General features: G+C 40.6%; 1 protein-coding gene across 2 annotated transcripts in view; it reads left to right on the top strand.

The window, feature by feature from the left end:
* The first annotated feature begins 5,944 nt into the window (after window positions 1-5,944).
* The window catches only part of LOC146679216 (CD82 antigen-like), a 51,224-nt gene continuing 41,291 nt past the window's right edge, over window positions 5,945-15,877 (top strand). The window contains exon 1 of one of the 2 annotated variants that reach the window (XM_085409411.1): window positions 5,945-9,743. The gene's annotated coding sequence lies outside the window, so the exon portion shown is untranslated. Of the gene's footprint in view, window positions 9,744-13,341; window positions 13,475-15,877 lie in introns of those variants that run through there. The other variant, XM_085409402.1, reaches the window with a different exon arrangement.

The following is a 15,877-nucleotide window of genomic DNA, read 5'->3' as shown; positions in this document are numbered from 1 at the left end:
TCAAACATCTCACAGTTAGTTTTATTGGGAATGAACTTTGACCTGTTAGGCCCCCAGGGCTTTTCTGAGCTTCCTGCTCGAAAATGAAGAGGCCAAAATAAATGGAGTATTTCTCTGCAATTACAAACTCTGTGTAAACAGTCTTGGTATCAAAATAAAGCTAACGCTTGTGAGCTGTCATCAGAGGGGTAAATATTACTGCAGATGTTACTATGTCAAAGTTACTGGGACTCAAACATAGAAAAAAATGATTATTTCCCTCACCTAATTTTTAAAAGTATTTTATAGCTTATATGCTATAAAATATACTTTGGGTCACATTTAACCAGTGTTGGGTAAGTTACTTTAAATTAGTAACTTGGTTACATTACTAGTTACTTCTATCAAAAGTAACTCAGTTACTTCAAGTTACTCGTTACTTTCAGAGTAACTAGTTACTAGGGAAAGTAACTTTGGTTTAACTCAGAATTCTCTTGTTAATGTGTTGCTAACTGGATACCCAGCAAGACTGCCAGTCTTCTAGCTTGCTTACTTGCCACAAGTGCACTGTGCCACCAACCAATAGAAAGGAAAAGATAACGTGCACATTTCCACGAGAGAAATCCCACGCCTGATTTTATCCTAGCCATTCTATCCTCGCTTTTTACATCCAACACAAAAACTGCAGTCGTGGTGCTTTCGATTGTACTCAGAACTCGGAAATTCTGCCTTCCGAATAGGAAGATGTAGGTAACACCAGACTGCAGATGAGCTGCTTACAGGGCTGGACTGGGACAGAAAATTGGCCCGGGCATTTTGACTAGAGACCGGCCGCCATTATAGCAAAAATCATAAAGCCTTTGAATGATAATAAACACTGTTGTGACAGTGATGTTCACTGTTCTGATGGTATATATGCATCAATCTATCAATCGTTTGTTGTAAGATTCAGATAATTATTTTTTTAAAAGTGAGACATTTTAAATGAGAATAAGAAAGAAAAGTATTTATTTGTGCCCCCTTTCCCTTTTAATGCCCTACATGGACCCCTGGCAACACTTTGCTAGACCCGCCCCTGCACAGTTACCAGCTGTCAGCTACTTAGAAAAGGATCCTGGTGTTATTTGTCTCTCAGAAACAGTTCATAACTTCAACTCATTCATGTCACCTGAAAGGTAAACCTGTTTCTCCATCACAGCTCTGATGATCCAGTAAGGACATCTCCTGGTTTCATCTTCATGTTTCCCTCTCACCACATAACCAAACCATATCATGACCAGCAGCTTTTTTGCAGCTGTGGCTCCAGCAAACATCAGCTGATACTAGAAATTAATATTAAATAAATTCTAACAACAGCTGATCAAGCTTAAACGTGCTGCTGTTGTTTACCACGACATCTGCTGGTTTCCTCTTTCTGGCGCAAAGTGGGCGATAAACAAACAAGAGAGCTGATCAGCTGATCATTGATCAGTTTCATGATTGAAGTAGAAACAGGAGAGGGAGGGGGGAGAATGAGAGAAGAAGAGGCAGCTGTGCAGCAAAGACACAGAATAACTCCAGCTTCGTGTCTTTTTCCATTCTAGCTGAAGTTCGGGACAAACTGTGTTCTTTTTCAGCTCAACACCAAACGCGTAATAATTTCTCTGAATACGAGACGATTCCGTTTTTTTACAGGACGGTTGGCAACTCTAATAATTAACCTTATGAACAAAATAAAGTTCAACATCAGTAACAGAGCACCACCCAGCTGTATAGAAACTCCGTCATGCTAGCTAGCACGCAGTCAGCACAACGAAAATAAACTCCACCTAAACTTGGTTCATATCTGACCCAGATGGACTGCAGGTCATAACTTCTTACCTGAAGTTCAGTTCACCTGACACTCGGACCAGCGGCCGCTTCGGGTCTCTCCTCTTGCCTCCCTTTTCCTTCATCCACCTGCTGGCCTCCACCACTTGCTAATGTTATTGAATCTGTTGAAGCTCCGCGATGCCGCCACACGAAGTAACGAATAACGAGCCTATTTAAATCCCAGTAACGAGTAACGCGTTCCCGGTTTTGGCATAATAAATAGTTACTGTGCTCGTTACCACAATAATAACGTAGTTACTGTAACGCGTTACTTAATAATGCGTTAGTCCCAATACTGCATTTAAGTCCAGAAAATCATAAATCAAAATATGGATGTTACCTGTCCACAGATTCATGGTGATGTAACTGCTCTTTTAACTGTTTGGTGTTTGTAGAAATGGTTTACAGCTGAGATTCAGATTTTCTGTGGACACTCATGTCTGCACTTATATTTCTGACCTCGTGTTATAACCGATTAAATGTGATCTCCTCTCTTTTCCCCCATTTTTGGTGGTGTGGGTGCTTAACTAGTTAAAGTAAACATCTGTCTCCTGTTGTTGTGTCACGTAGGAAAGAAGCATCAATATCTGATGAGCAGACTTGTTCATTTGTGCAGATTTCTTCTTTTGTGTGGTTGTTTTTTCCAAGTGGAGATGAGCATCTCTAACAAGTTGATTTGTTCACATTTGCACATCTGCATTTTTGAGAGAAATTAGTTTTTTGAGTTTGTGCACTATATGCATATAAGACAACCATTTCCTTTTTCAGTATTTTTGTGTGGTGCATTTTTCTCTGTTTTAACAAAAGAGGAACAAAGAACATTTAAGTCAACCTAAGACGATTTGTTTTAATTTTTACATGGTCTTACTGAGGTGATGCAAAGTGGAACATGCAATCTTTTTTTTTGGTAATGTGCTGGAAAAGCTTGATAATGGACCTTGAAAGTGCTTAAAAAGTGCTTAAATTTGATCCTGAGAAATCCCTTAGGTGAACAACTATAATACCAGTACACAATAATGTAGCATTCATGTAATGTTTTTTCTTCTTCTTCTTCTTCAGTATAACCATGCTTATTTCCACCCATATCTTGGTCATGACCCAGTTTTTCTTTTTTTTTTTAATACAATCTATCACAAAAATGAACGAGGTTGTTATTCATAAATGTGCTAAATGTCAAATATGAACCACACAGCAGGTAAAATAAGTATTAAACACATCACCAATTTTGTAACTAAATATATTTCTAAAGGTGCTACTAACATGAAACTCTCACCAGATGTCAGTAGCAACCCATCCAATCCACACATGCAAAGAACTGAAACCATAGGTGTCCATAAATTATGTGTCATTATGAGAAATGACACAAGGAACAATATTGAACACCGTAAAATGTATTTATTACTTTATGCAGAAGCCTTTGTTGGTGACGACAGCTTCAAGACTCCTGTACGGAAAAACTAGTTTCATGCGTTGCTCAAACCTGAGCCTTCAAATGCAGTCTTCAACTCCTGAAGGTACCTTCTGTAAACTGTGAGTTTTAGTTCTTTCATATTTCACTCTTGTCACTGTTGAGATCACACAAAGTTTCTTTGTGCTGGTTTTCATCTTTGTTTTGTGTTGTTGGCTTTGTGGTGTTACATGCCACAATGAGTGGCACTGCTGTTTTTCTGTTGCTCTTGTCTTTCAGGTGTAAAGCCTCGACCTATTGGCCACGTGTCTATTGGCTGATCTGGGCACAGTAGGCCAATCATTAACCAGGAATGGTTGCAAAAGGGCAGCTCCCTGGGGCTGCTTCTGAGTCTCTCTGACCTCTGTTTGGTAGGTTCTGTGTGCAAATGGTGTTTGTGGTTGGAGGCTGGACAGGTAAGTTTGGGGTACCTGGTACACATGCAACAGAGCAACAATTGTTAGAAACACTAGGTTATGTGGTTGATGCCACTTTTGTATGGTTTTGACTGACCTTTTTGTAGAGCAGCTTAGACAAGCCTTTAGTTTTGGGTATTGGTTGATTTAGCTTTTAGGGAAGCCCCGGGCCTCTTTTGTTTCGTTCATTTCTTTGATTTGACTCAAGCCCCTGGTCCTCCTCCCCCACCTTTTTCTTGTAAGTGTATTGTTGTTAAGGCATGAAAAATGATAAATAAACACTGCCTGATTTTTAAACCTGCTCTCTTTCATTAATTTTGGTTGTCATGTTCTGCTGTCTCCTAACTGCCTTAGCCCGCACCATGTGGGGGTGGGAACATAACAGTGGCTATAGAAAGATAACACGTGTCTCCTCATTAGGATAGTGGTTTGTGTTGGTGTGTGTGACTGTAGCCTATAGTTTTGTATTGTTAAATGGTAATTTCCAACACTGGTGGTTTCCAATTCGGCCTGTCAGTTAGCAGCTCACACTAGCTGCTGAAACATGTGTACAGTGTATTTATTGCTATATTGTATATGAATAACGGATATTATTTTAATATATCTGCACCACTACATTATTTTGGATAAAAAGAAAACTCACAAGTTGCATGTTTCTAATAAACTGAAGAGTAGGCTGATTTATTAAATATTCCCTTTCTTGGGTGATGAAAATCATACCATAAAACTGTCTTAAGTCACATTATGAAAAGATATCAGAGCCTTAAACGGGATGATTTTTACTAAGTGGGTCTAGCAGGGCAGGTGAAACACACAGCATCCTCATAAAGATTCAAGATTCAAGGTCTTTATTGTCAATACAACAATATGCACAGTATACAGCATACCCAAATGCTGTTTCACCCCAAGCCCCCTATGGTGCATTTATAAGAACATAAAAAACATCTCCATGAGATATAAAACTAGAAATTACAAATAAATAATAACTCGCTAAATTTGGGTAAAATTACGTGATAAAAAGGTACTATTACTAACTATATCTATGTACAATAAACAAAGACAGGACAGATATAATACAAAGTGGTCATGTACAATTACAGTAACGTGAGATGACTGTGCTGTAGGTATTGAATGCCAGGTTCAAGTTATGGTCAGGACATTGTAGACAAGACGGGAGGAAGACATGTGCAAGGTGCAAAATGTGCAAATATCGTATAATACAGATGTGTTAAGGCATGATGTGACTGAGGTGTGCAAATAAACATACTGTTAAAAGGTTCAGTTTGTTGTGGATTTGTGGAAGTTTTTGTTGTTTGAGTCTTTTGGATGTTGTAAAAGTGTTTGTGTTTATCAGTCCTTGTGAGATGAGGGTTCTGACTGCTTGGGAGAAAAAGCTCTTGTAGTGTCTGGCCGTCACGGTTTTGATGCTGCGAAACCATCTGCCAGATGGAAGGAGGGAGAACAGTGCATGTGAGGGGTGGAACGCGTCCTTCACTATGCTGTTTGCACGTCGGATGATGTGTTTGTCTTAGAGTTGGGAGATGAGTGGCCTCCGATGATGCTCTCTGCTGTCCTCGCTATCCGCTGCAGAGACTCTTTTCAGTGAAAGTACAGTTCCCGTACCAGAGAGTGATGTAGCAGCAGAGGACACTCTCAGTGGTTCCCTGGTAAAATGATGGGAGAAGGAAGTCTCATTCAGCTTCCTAAGAAAGTGAAGATGTTGTTTGGCTTTCTTCATGATGGTGGTAATGTTCAGGTTCCTCTGATATGTGCACACCCAGGAACTTCACACTGCTGACCATCTCAACAGCAGATCAAAAAGCAGATAAAAGATGATGCATTATTGTAGACTATATAAGTAGAATATATATGAACATCTGCAGAAATAATATACAAAGAACACATACATGTGGCAGCAATAATAACCCAAAATAAAACAGCTTCCATAGAACTGAAGGAAAAACAATATTGACAATTATTATAATGTTTGTTTGTTTGTTTGTTAACGTGGTCCGTACGCGCCATCATCCTTTTCGCCGGGCTGCAGGCAATGTGTTTGCCATGTTGTGCAAAATTCATGTGGTAAACATTTTATCTACTTAATTAAAATTCACAGATCTGTTTTTTTTTTTTCTCACTGCCTAGAGACAATATTCTAAAATGGTTTTCCAAAAGGGAACGAGGATGCAATTTAAAACAATCCTGTATTTGTAAAACACACGTTTTCTTGTTAGTTTCTTTCTCTATATACTGTACTGTATATAGCAGAGATGACAATAAAGTTTACTTTGAAGTTTTTGCGTGTGTGTGGAGTGAAGCTGTGGAACAGATTGTTTTTATATATGCATAATTATTTATTCAAATTTATATATCTGTAAATTTGTATATCTTTTGATGTGTTACTGGAGTTATAAAAGCAAATGTAACGAATTGTAAGGAAGAATGTATGATGGATAGGGCACAACAGGAAGAAAAAATGTTGACTATTAGTTACTAAATAGTGAAAATGGGGTAAAATAAGCATATGCTTCCTCCGACTCCTTTTTTTAACAGTTAAGTTGATCTTAAAGAAAGAACATTAAATTGGTGTTTTGCTTTGTCTCTTCTTCTCTGTTGTTGTTATGCTAACATGTTCAAAATAAAGATACAAAAAGAATATATATACAGTGGGGCAAAAAAGTATTTAGTCAGCCACCGATTGTGCAAGTTCCCCCACCTAAAATGATGACAGAGGTCAGTAATTTGCACCAGAGGTACACTTCAACTGTGAGAGACAGAATGTGAAAGAAAAATCCATGAATCCACATGGTAGGATTTGTAAAGAATTTATTCGTAAATCAGGGTGGAAAATAAGTATTTGGTCACCTCAAACAAGGAAAATCTCTGGCTCTCACAGACCTGTAACGTCTTCTGTAAGAAGCTTTTCTGTCCCCCACTCGTTACCTGTATGAATGGCACCTGTTTGAACTCATCATCTGTATAAAAGACACCTGTCCACAGCCTCAAACAGTCAGACTCCAAACTCCGCCACGGCCAAGACCAAAGAGCTCTCGAAGGACACCAGGAAAAGTATTGTAGACCTGCACCAGACTGGGAAGAGTGAATCTACAATAGGCAAGCAGCTTGGTGTGAAAAAATCAACTGTGGGAGCAATCATCAGAAAATGGAAGACATACAAGACCACTGATAATCTCCCTCGATCTGGGGCTCCACGCAAGATCTCATCCCGTGGGGTCAAAATGATCATGAGAACGGTGAGCAAAGATCCCAGAAGCACACGGGGGGACCTGGTGAATGACCTGCAGAGAGCTGGGACCAAAGTAACAAAGGTCACCATCAGTAACACACTACAACGGCAGGGAATCAAATCCCGCAGTGCCAGACGTGTTCCGCTGCTGAAGCCAGTGCATGTCCAGGCCCGTCTGAAGTTTGCCAGAGAGCACATGGATGATACAGCAGAGGATTGGGAGAATGTCATGTGGTCAGATGAAACCAAAGTAGAACTTTTTGGTATAAACTCAACTCGTCGTGTTTGGAGGAAGAAGAATACTGAGTTGCATCCCAAGAACACCATACCTACTGTGAAGCATGGGGGTGGAAACATCATGCTATGGGGCTGTTTTTCTGCCAAGGGGACAGGACGACTGATCCGTGTTAAGGACAGAATGAATGGGGCCATGTATCGTGAGATTTTGAGCCAAAACCTCCTTCCATCAGTGAGAACTTTGAAGATGAAACGAGGCTGGGTCTCCCAACATGACAATGATCCAAAACACACCGCCCGGGCAACAAAGGAGTGGCTCCGTAAGAAGCATTTGAAAGTCCTGGAGTGGCCTAGCCAGTCTCCAGACCTCAACCCCATAGAAAATCTGTGGCGGGAGTTGAAAGTCCGTGTTGCTCGGCGACAGCCCCAAAACATCACTGCTCTCGAGAAGATCTGCATGGAGGAATGGGCCAAAATACCAGCTACTGTGTGTGCAAACCTGGTAAAGACCTATAGTAAACGTTTGACCTCTGTTATTGCCAACAAAGGTTATGTTACAAAGTATTGAGTTGTATTTTTGTTATTGACCAAATACTTATTTTCCACCCTGATTTACGAATAAATTCTTTACAAATCCTACCATGTGGATTCATGGATTTTTTTTTCACATTCTGTCTCTCACAGTTGAAGTGTACCTCTGGTGCAAATTACTGACCTCTGTCATCATTTTAAGTGGGGGAACTTGCACAATCGGTGGCTGACTAAATACTTTTTTGCCCCACTGTATATGTGTAAGGATTATGGGTTTGCTGTGTGGCAGGCAAGGTTAGGACCCCAAATGCAGGATTAAATGACATTACCTGGAACAGAGGAAGACCGAGGACTTAAATACACATGATAATGAGAGGATGGGCAACAGGTGGAAACACAGCTGGAACAAAACTGAACATAACACACATGAGATGAGGTACCCTCAAAATAAAGAGGGTACAAAGACACGTAAGCTTGACATTAGGACAGGGGATAAACAGATATGGGAGCACATGACAGACCTTTGTCAAAGGATGACGCAGACAAAGAGGGACACGGAGAGCGAGAGGGCGAGAGACACTGAGACATGACTGGGGAAACTGAAATCACAGGGAGGTACAAAGAACTAACGCAGGACGCAAGCGGACGGGGAACACAGGGAGGAATGATAACAGAAAGCTAAAGGCTAGATAGGAAACTAAGATCAACAATAAATACAAGGATGAAACACTGAATAACCGGAAAATAAATAACCTCATAAACCCAAATCATGAACCTTACTGAAAACTCACTTGTTTACTGTCACTACCTAAGATTTTGTTGCATTGCGTAAAGGACTTGGTATGAAATAAGGAGTTTGTCACTGAAATCATATACCTGTCTGACCAAAGTAAATGGATAGAGTTAAACAAGCTGCTAAAATGATTTGTTTTGCAGTCACATTGTGTATGACTTAAAGATGTTCTATGAATGTCCAACGGAAATCTTCCAGAAGTTTCACGTATCATTGTATATCTTTAGCCTCAGAGTGTTAAAACAAGATACCTAGTACATTTTGTAGATTCAAGAATCCAAATTCAAGTTTTGTCTCTTAACATCTTATGTATGAAAGAATCAATGAAGCCTCTTTGAAACCCGATGAGTGAAGAGGTCCCAGCTGCGATTCTGAGGTCAGTCCTCAGCTTTAGCGCTCAGAGATTGTCACCAGTTTTTAATGTCACGCTTTGCCATGAACCAAGCGACGCCTACAGATCCACAAGTGACTCGTACAGCTTGACGTTGAAGCGAGCAAGCAACTGTCATGATTGTGTGTCTCAGCTACAGAATGACACCATTTACAGGCAGATGGACGCAGCTCATGTTCTACACTATTGTATATGCTGTGGTCTGTGGAGAAGCATTGTTCTCTTCAAACTGGCTCTGATCTCACCATAACCCTCGAGCCCCCTGATCAGCGTGTGCGCACTGAGTGGCTATATGCAAAAAATCACTATTCATGATTAACTTAATGGATATTTTTTACTTTTTAAAAGTCTGTTTGTCACAGTTGAAACTAATTTCCGTTATAATTTTCATTCCAAACTCTTTGAAAGTAGCGTCCAGGTAGCTGGTCTGCACTGTGTTGGCACCTGGCATTGAAGAAGATAAAAGTGGATAGATTATATTTCCATTTTCCACATATGTGCAGGCGGAGGGAGGCATGGAGTCATCTCACAACCTTTTCTCTGTTCGCAGAGGGCCTGGAGGAGGAGCTGACCACCTGGTCGGGGTCTGGACTGGTGGGCTTCCCTGCTGCTGCAGGTGTACGTGTGTCTCCATGTTGGGCAAGTGTGTGAGTATATGTATATGTGTGCATGAGGGTGGAAATGCATAATTGTTTCTGTGTGTGCCTGTTTGTCTATGTCCATGTGTCAGGTCGGGTCTTCGACTCCACCTCTCTTAGACATCTCATTCTCTGGCGGGCCTCAGGGTGTCTGGGGCCCAGGTCTCCTCATGCCTCTCGACGGACCAGTTTGCAGGAACAAAAACATGCTAGGTAAGTGTGTTTGATCTCATGATTCATATAATACTGATGACGGATTTTTAGGCTAATAGTTAGGCTAACACACTTACCTCTCATATTTTCTTTCCTCACAAAAGCGATAGATCCTCCACTTCTTGTGTCTCCCAGTGCAATTCTTAGCATATTTTGGTTCCTGCAACTGGTCCGCCGGGTTATTGTCTTCCCAGAAACACTTCCCTTGTGCTGTTGGAAATCAGTTTTTTCCCGTTTCAGTTTTTGTTTTTCCTATTTCCGTTGTGTTTTGTGTGCCTCTGCAGCATTTTTCTTATTGCTGGTGTTTTCTTAAGTTGCAGTCCATTTGGCCTCTCAGGGCCACCGTATTATAGGGTCTACCTTACAATACAAAGCACCTTGAGGCAATAGTTTTTGTGATTTGGTGCTGCATAAATTCTGATTGCTACAATGCCGAACAGGACAGGCTAAACACAAACAAACAACCAAAAACCTTTGGTATTGCATGATCCAGCCATTAATTAATTCACGTTCACGTTTACATTTCATATAAGAACATTAGCGGTGCAGTTAAATAATCATTTTATGCTTTAAGTTATAGATTGCAAGCGTCACTTTATGTCTTCTATCTATTTTATTTGGTGCAAGTTATTACTGTGTAGGAAGCCTGTAAATGAATGTGCTGCCACACTGCTCCCCCTGGTGGATATCCAAAACATTACCACCGATTTTCATAGATACTTAGCAGCTTTACTACTCACAGTTGCGTCATCTACATCATGAGCGAGGATATTATTACCGCTGATCATCAGCTGATAATCAGTCAGGAATCGTCCGGGCATCCAACATGGTCCTGTCAGGGACGAGGCGGCTATTTTAAGTGGCTTTATCTGTAAATAACTCCTTGGTGGCCAAACCCCTGGGGTGGACCAGGTTGGCTCTGAGTTCCTAAAGGCTCTACATCAGGGGTGTCCAACTCCAGGCCTCAAGGGCCAGTGTCCTGCAGGCTTTAGATCTCACCCTGGGTCAACACACCTGAATCAAATAGTTAGTTCATTCACAGGCCTCTGGAGAACTTCAGGACACGTTGAGGAGGTCATTTAGCCATTTGAATCAGCTGTGATGAGGACACATCTAAAAGCTGCAGAACACTGGCATGGAATTGGACACCCCTGCTCTAGATAAAGCCTCTGCAACATCATGTGCAGATCTGGGGTGGTGCTTCTGGATTTGCAGACTAGGATGGTGGTCTCCATTTTTAAGATGGGGGACTGGAGGGTGTGCTTCAATGACAGGGGGATCACATTCCTCAGGCTCCCTGGGAAGGTCCTCCGTTAGTCAAAACTTGGATACATGAGGAACAATGAGGTATTCACCAATTGAACTCTTTGGACTCCATAATAAACACTATGTTTGGAGGTCAACGCGCATTGTATATCACCCCCAAAATTACCCTGCAAAGAGTAAGCGGGCACATCATGGTGTGGGGCTGTTTTCTTAGCATATGGCACTGGCAGGCTTCATTTAATTTAAGGAAGGATTACTAGAAAAATGTACTGAAACATTCCTGAGAAAAATCTGTACCAAATGTAGCAGGATGATGAAGACAATGATGACAAAACACAGCCACAGAAACTCTCAACTGGTTTCAAGGAAAGAAATATAGCTGCCAGAATGACCCAGCCAATCACCTGACATGAATCAAATTGGAAATCTATGGAGAGAACTAAAGCTCACAGTTCACAGACGGTGCCTTCAGCGTTTGAAGCTTGTTTGTGTGGAAGAATGGCCAAAATCATGCCTGAGCAATGCACGTGACTAGTTTCTCCGTACGGGAGCCATTTTGAGACATTCATGTTCAAAAATTGCCAGATTTCAATGTGAGAAAAAAACCCTGAAAGTGGTACAATGAACCGTTTTTCCAACAACAAAAGAAATCTTTAGATTGGTTTAAAATTACATTCCTCTTCAAAATAGTTCAGACTTTTTTTCAGATATTACTTGTTTATGAACACTCTCATAACACACTTTGTAATGTCAGTGACATGAAAGTGACTGAGCACTCCAAACGCTAACAGAGATGAGCATGTTCTGTAGAGACATTAGATGTCATGTGTTAATATTTGTACACAATTCTTACAGCATAATATGCTGAGTTGGACCAACATATTTGCTAAGTTTAACAAGCTCCATTTCAGATGAAGTAAAACACTTTGTGAAAGGACGGGAACAGTCCCCGTCCAGTCTGGTACTTCAGTAGGATGCTGAAGGTACACAATACAGGTGTATAAACAAAATGTATTTTTATTATTAGTTTTATTAACATTTTGCCCACCATTTGCCATTTTAGAAAGGGCAGGGGGCTGTTATTTGCACTGGTGACCAGAGATGGGCAGTAACGCGTTACTGTAATCTGATTACTTTTTTCAAGTAACGAGTAAAGTAAGGGATTACTATTGCAAAAATGGTAATTAGATTACCGTTACTTTCCCGTAGGAACGCTGCGTTGCTGCGTTACTAAAACCGTGATTTTTTTGCGAGAATGTCTCACGACAGTGACGTAAGCGAGTGCGACGTTGGTGACAACAGCTGTGTGCAGATCAACAATGGATCATATATCGATTGCGGGAGAGAGTATGAGCGTGCAGCGTTTAAAGCGTGGAAGTACTGACCTTACTTTGAGTTTGATTCCATAAAAAGTGACAAAAACATTAGTGTCCGCTGTGCGTGGGAAGAAAACTTCTTTTTACAGCGAAAAAAACCCCTAAACTTCCAACAAGCACCGAGTAGCTACGACGTAATGGGAAACTCACAGAGAAACTCACGGATTCTTCCACTGACCGCGGCACACCTGCACCAGGGTAAACCTCCGCCTACCCCACTCCTGCTATACAGGTGAAAATAGAGCAACAGGACCGCTGAGTCTTTGACTTTATTTATTTTCTGCTGTGTTTTACTTGCATCTATTTGAAAGACTGAGTGTAAACACAAAAAATATTTTATTTTATGTTCTGGAATGTGCAGAAAATAGGTTTAAATGTTAAACTAATTTCTTCCAGTCAGAGAATGTTGCATATAATTAAATTTTTGCTTGATGCATAAAGTTAAAAGATTAAAACTAATAAAACAAGTTTTAAAAAGAGACGTTTCCAGTTGATTACATTTTGTATGATGGATTATGCAGAAAAAGTAGAATTGGGCTGAAAGATCTATCGCTTTATCACCTCTTCAGGTTGTAAATCGTGTTTTTAAAAAGTAACTAAGTAACTAAGTAATTAATTACTTTCGAAAATAAGTAATCATTAAAGTAACGGGATTACTTTTTGGGGGAAGTAATCAGTAATTAGTTACTGATTACTTTTTTCAAGTAACTTGACCAACACTGCTGGTGAGTAAATAAGATAGTCACCGTGCTGAGGTCTGTTCCACACGGTTACGTTTCGAGCAGAATTCACCGGGCAGCAATGTGTTAAAATGGGATTATAAGTGTAACAGTATGAAGTTTTGGGTTCAACAAGCCGTTTCTACAGAAGAATGGAAGCATTTACTGTGACAGAGGAGTCCTGCGCTCCGACACGACAAGCTACAGCGCGGCGTAGCTCCTCCTCCTGGGGGATGATGGGGACAGTATCTGACAGTTGTTGCTGCCGAGGCACGCTGCTTCAGTCCCAGCAGCGGGTCTTTCAGAGGGCACAGGATCCTAACAGAAGTCGCGCTCAACCTTTTCTTCTTCACAATTTACACCGAAACACGTGAGTAACCGCTGCTCCGACTGTGTGCGTTTAGAGAAACAGCTTCTCTAAAGCCCTGTTCTCCTTACCTGTGCGCGTCTGTAGCAGCTATGGTGATTGAGTTCAGCTGATCACGAGTGGAAGTTCGCAAAATCGGCCACATATCAGCTGCTTTGTGGATGCTGTGAGGTGGAGGGGTTGGTGATATGGCGCCTCTGGAGAGGATTTGTGTGTCGGACCATTCTTTGCTCTACAGCTAAAGTTTAGTCTCCTTTTACACTGCTTAGAAACTCATCTCTTAGAGTCTCTTGTAGTAAACCCCACAAAAATGAAGTAAAATAAAATACAAAAAATAAACGTCAGAAGTTTTCTTGCTGCAAAGTTTGTCATTCAGAAATGCAGTGATCTGTTTAAAGCCTGAGCAAATGTGGTCCAAAGAGAAACAGAAGGCAGGCTTGATGAACTCATTGGACTCTGTTGAAGTGCAGTTTTATTTATCAGGTACAGTCAATATCTGGGATCTTTTCATGGCCAGGCATTTATTCCCAATATTCGCTAATGCACGGCTTACTATTTAATGGTTTAAACTGAGGAAGAAACTTGCCTTTATAGTATGCATACAGTGTACTTAACAGGATACTGCATTTATAATAAATCTACTTTAAATTAAAGAATAAATACGTTTTTACACCAGCTTTTATGCTTGATCCATTAATATTGTAGGTAAATAGAAGTAGTTTTGCAAGGTAATTACTGAGAAGTGTATTTAAGCAAATTGGTAAAAATAATTAATTTTTTTTTAACTAAACAAAAGAAATGTGTGACATCATCATATCCATTTGTGGATAATTAAGTTTACAGTGAACAAGCCACCAATACTGCATCTTTTCACATTATGCTGTACTTGATTTGGGGTATTTAGACATTCTTGTGTCCAGTCCTGTCCAGTCTAATGGTGGATGATGGTGATGCTATATGCAAGTATGATATAGCTGGATTAGTTGAAAATGGGCTTGGGCAGGAAAGGAAACAATAGCATGTTCACTGCAAAAGGGAACAAGCATGAAGAAATCAGAGATCAGAAAAGCAGCACAAGTATAGACAGTGTTTGCAGAGTTCAGTGTGCTTTTCACACTGTTTCACTTCACTACAAAGAAGGTGCTTGTATGTTGTGATCTTCTCAGCAGGAGTTAAACTAAAGGACAAACAAAACAGATAAACACTGACCACTGAAATGTGTAGCCAGAAGCTTCAGTGCACTTTCACTTTAATTCTCCAAGTTCTCCATCTTTACTATATTACGATGTTTAGGATGTTTTGCAATCATGCTACACACTTCAGCAAACACCGACAAATTAATAAATAATAAATTAATGTTCACAGTGTACTCTAACTCTCACTGAAAGCAGAGTGGGCCGTCTGTTTGAGGACATGTTTCTGTTATAGATGAAAATGTGGGTCAGTTTGTTTTTTCCACGGTGGCGTCAATGCCCAGCCAATATTTTAGCTGCCTGCTCATCAGAGGACCTTCATCTCTTTCTCACAATGTGAGACAATAGATCGGTTCAGCTCCAGGGCCAGCTCCACGATTCACTTTGGTGACTTTCCATATACCACGAACAGAAAAGCCTGTCTTGTTGGATAAATTGGACTGCGCTGGATACAGCTGGAGGTTAAAAGTCTAAATGACTGTTAGATAAGAATGTTTTCATCTCTTCGAGCTCTGCAACAGTTTGGCTCCATTCTAGAAAGATTTGATGAGAAGACTTGGGGGGCTCACAGTTTAACCCTAGAACACTATCGCTGGGTGATTTACACCCGAGAAAATACATTTATATGATTTCACTCTCCTGCAGCTCTTTGCGTGTCGAGGAGCCTGTGCCATCACCAGGGAAGTCTCAAATGTCCCAGGAATGGGTGGACCAAAGACCAGCTTTCCAGAGTCATTATTTAGCTTTAGGAGTCTTATTTTTCATTTTGTTAGACATGGCACAGTTTAAAGTAAAAGAAGACCACTCTAATTTGTCATGTGTTGTCATATTTTGATATATTTGATTACCTTTCATTGGTTATATTATATCGGGTAAAAATCACCCGGCATTAGTGATCGTGTTACTATTTATAGCGATAGTGTTCTAGGGTTAACTCAGTACTACACCTCTTCGGTGTTCAATTCAATTCAATTCAATTCAATTTTATTTATATAGCGCCAAATCACAACATAAGTCGCCTCAAGGCGATTCATAGATACAGAGAAAAGCCCAACAATCATATGACCCCCTATGAGCAAGCACTTTGGCAACAGTGGGAAGGAAAAACTCCCTTTTAACAGGAAGAAACCTCCGGCAGAACCAGGCTCAGGGAGGGGCGGGGCCATCTGCTGCGACCGGTTGGTGTGAGAGAAGGAAGACAGGATAAAGACAT

The sequence above is a fragment of the Rhamphochromis longiceps genome, linkage group LG1, assembly GCF_057381845.1.
Source record: "Rhamphochromis longiceps isolate RC_006_pf linkage group LG1, R_longiceps_female_GT1.1, whole genome shotgun sequence".
NCBI lineage: Eukaryota > Metazoa > Chordata > Actinopteri > Cichliformes > Cichlidae > Rhamphochromis > Rhamphochromis longiceps.
This window is presented reverse-complemented; position numbering and strand designations above follow the sequence as displayed.